We start from the raw sequence: 3,911 nt of genomic DNA on the forward strand, positions 1-3,911 counted from the left end.
GCTATATTTTTCCTTAAAAGGGTTACTGGTAGCAATATACATCAAAGGCTAATAGTATGCTTTAGCTTTTATACTGAATATTTCATAAAAGTGTAAACATGTAAAACCACTCACATCAGATAACACATTATCCCATAATCCTTTATACATTTAGCTTATCAAAGGAATTAGATCTTATACGGCTCTGCTGAAAAAGAGACATTTGACTTTAACTTGTTGAATCATTTCTATGATTTTTTAATGATAACACTGCAATTAAACAAAGGCAAATTCTAAAATGGAGCTCTTTGTATTATGTAAAATATGACAAAATGCTAACTTATGACCATAATTGGTTTTTTAAAAAGTAAAGCTATGAATGAAACTGTTACACAGTTCTTGTTATAAATATTCTGCAAAATATAAATCAAATAAATCACAAAGCTTATGCAGAAATTAAAATTTAAGCAGATGTTACTGAAAACATACTTGAGGTGTTTATCTTAATGTTTGCTATAACAAAACAGAATGCAAATAGTTACTCATTTACAAATGCTTATTAAGTAATTTTATTTTTTTGCTGGAATCATAAATTAGGCAATACACAGCCCACATTTCTGGGCATTTATAATAAGTAGTTTTCATTATTTGAATCTGAAACAAATACACCCACCATACAGTGCTTAAAGTTTTTTAAAAATTTAAGCATTCTCCAAGCCTTACCAGGACAACTTCACAGCCGAATTTGTTTGGTGTCAACATTTCTCCTAAAGAAACCAATACCTTCTTTAAGACCAGCTCTGCCCTGTCTCTGAATTATTATATATTCTCCCAATAGAAAAAATTTTAAACTACTTCTCACCTTACTCCTTGAAGCTGTCGTCCAAGTGCTCGCTCATTCTGATCCCGGTCTCATTCCCCTGCATTTTACTATGTGGGATTTTGTATATTGACCATTTCCAGATTTTCCCTGGGAAGCGAACTCCAGTTCTCTCTCCTCTATACATGATGTTCTCTTGATATGGCCGAGATGTTAATCTGATCCTTCCTAGCTTGCTGCATAGCCGTCCTAGCTGTTCCTCCTTAGTGACATGGGATCTTCACCTCCCCTCTGGTTCTCAGTGAGCTCCTTTCCTTCTTTGTACCCGCCCATGTGCTTCTTGCCATTTTTATCGCATGACCTTGTCTTGGTTCTCATCTTCTCTATTAATGTCTGTCCCGCCACCATCATTTTCACTTCAACACTCTTTTTGCTTCCAAATCCTATTTCTGCCTGGCACATTCACTTCATCTTTCTTCACTGCAGCCTCACACTCAGTAACCCATTTCCCTGACACTGGCTCCTGTTTCATGGGAACAATGACATGAGTGTTCACAATGTTTTTTCTCCTTTTGATTTAACAGATTTCTTATAAACTTAGGATTCCGCGGCCAACCTGCTCTTTTCCTGTTCTTGCTGCTGTCAACTTGTATATTTTATTCTATTTCTCTGCAGTGCAGTTAAGTTGGTTTTTCTCAAATTTCTATCATTGCTGTATAAATGTCTGAACACAATAACTAAGAAAATGCTGTGAAGGCTATGTTAACCAGCTTGATGAAAATATTTCAAATTATATATAAAACCAGAACATTGTACCCCAGGATTGCATTAATGTACACAGTATGATTTAATAAAAAAAAAAGTTTAACCCATCTTGGGTCTAGGACTCTGCTTATGATATTTTCTTTATCATCTCTGGTTTTTGATTCAAGATCACATAAGTTTTCTCATGTATTTTTTAAAATTATAATACACATAGAAAAAATTTTATCAAAATATAGCATTTCTTTGACATATCTATAAAAATCAATTCCTATGTAAATAGTAATGAAAATCCACTAAAATGAGTTAAAATTTACAAAGAGTTGTTAAAGGGTTTTAGTCAAATTATGAAAATGTGGCTCACTCTCTGTAGCTCAGAGGTTAGGACACTGGACACATGCACAGGGGCGATGGGTTCAAACCCGGCTGGGCCTGCTAAACAATAACAACAAAAATAGCCGGGAGTTGTGATGGGCACCTGTAGTCCCAGCTACTTGGGAAGCTGAGGCAAGAGAATTGCTTGAGCCTGAGAGTTTGAGATTGCTGTGAGCTGTGATGCCATGGCACTCTACCATGGGCAACACAGTGAGATTCTGTCTTAAAAATAAAATTATTGTACCTATTCTGTGCAATAACCAACTGATAACATTTTAAAAGAAGTGCAATATTTGAGTTCATATATTTTCAAAATTGCTGTGTGTTTACTCTGACTACTAACAATGGAAAGTGAGTCTAATTCACTTCTGCAAAAGTAATGTCCATTGGTGTTTTAGCTAGTCCTATAAGTCTTAATTAAATCAAGGTTGAAGAACAAAGCATAATAGATTAAAAATTCCCAAATTATATTTGAGTAATTAAAAATGAATTGCAATGACTGAATATTGCTGTAATGTTCCAGACAAGCCTCAACTAAAAATAGTTACTGGTCTTCCATGGCACTTTTTCCTGGTCCCAATAACAACGTGTTAATTCTGACCTTTGTGTAGTATTCAAATTTTATTTGACATAGCACAAAAACAAAATTAATGGTTTGGATAAACAAAAATTAATAAGCCTCTGTAAAATATTTGTTACAGTAATAGGAACAAAAGCCATTGGTAGTAAAACACTTTTACATTGATACACTTAGAAGCCCTTAAAAGACGCTGAAGTGTTGAGTTCATATTTAATGTTATCTGTAGGAACAGCCAGGTTTATCTGAACACTCAAGTATTATATCTAGCAATATGTCTCATGAGAGAAGGCCAATGGATTGTGATGAAATGATTCTTAATACACTTTAAATTTAGATATTTTAACCCCCTGGTTTATGATTAGAATCCATCTAAACCATGCTCTTTAATGACTGGGAGCTATAAAATAAGGAAGAGCCCAAGATCATGAAGAGCCTCCTGAGAAAACTTCACAAACTTTCCATGGATATCAAATTTGACATAACAGACTCTTTTCTCTAGTTTGGAGCATTTTTATTTTTTGGAAGATTATATAATTCCTTTTTAAACTAATGCCTGCCATTACTTTAGCATAATTTTTATTTTTTTCAAGCATTTACAACATTTTTATTCCAGCCACATGAGACAATAATACAAGTCAGTCCTTGAAATTATTTGAGTTGTGAAGTAGAGCTTCATTGGGGAAGTAAATCATCTCTTACTGCTATAGCATTAAAATATTATAATAGTATGGTAAGTAGATTTTTAATATATGAGGATCAATTAGCAATAATGGCGCCTCAGATAAACCTTATTGGCTACAATACTACCACTGCACAAAGCTTACGAGGATCAAATACAACTGAAATCATAATGAAAAATTGTATGTCTAGGCTCGGTGCCTGTGGTTCAAGTAGCTAAGGCTCCAGCCACGTATACCCAAGGTGGTGGGTTTGAATCCAGTCTGGGCCTGCCAAACAACAATGATGGCTGCAACCAAAAAATATAGCTGGGCATTGTGGCGGACGCCTGTGGTCCCAGCTACTTGGGAGGATGAGGCAGGAGACTCACTTGAGCCCAGGAGTTGGAGGTTGCTGTGAGCTGTGATGCTACAGCACTCTACCCAGGGAGACAGCTTGAGTCTCCTGTCTCAAAAAAAAAAAAAAAATGTATGTCTAAAATTTTAGTTTGAACAAATGCATAGATCATTGTATGTTAAGATCCGGTCTCCTCTCTAGCACATGAAGACAACAATTAAGTTTATGAATTCACTCAAGAAAAAGTGCTACATTCCACATTGCTGAATATCATATGATCAGCTTTGGGGTACTCCCCATTTGAAAGCTATGCACTCATGCCAGGACCTAGTCTACCCTTCAAAGCAATTTTGGAACTCTCCTTGGAATGTCCATTAGAGA

The 3,911-nt window shown here is 35.3% G+C and overlaps 1 pseudogene; it reads right to left on the reverse strand.

The window, feature by feature from the left end:
- Positions 1 to 3,211: 3,211 nt before the first annotated feature.
- On the reverse strand, positions 3,212 to 3,337 carry LOC111728325 (annotated as a pseudogene).
- Positions 3,338 to 3,911: the final 574 nt, after the last annotated feature.

The sequence above is a fragment of the Otolemur garnettii genome, unplaced genomic scaffold, assembly GCF_000181295.1.
Source record: "Otolemur garnettii isolate 467f Iridium unplaced genomic scaffold, OtoGar3 scaffold00150, whole genome shotgun sequence".
In the NCBI taxonomy this organism is placed as follows: Eukaryota; Metazoa; Chordata; class Mammalia; order Primates; family Galagidae; genus Otolemur; species Otolemur garnettii.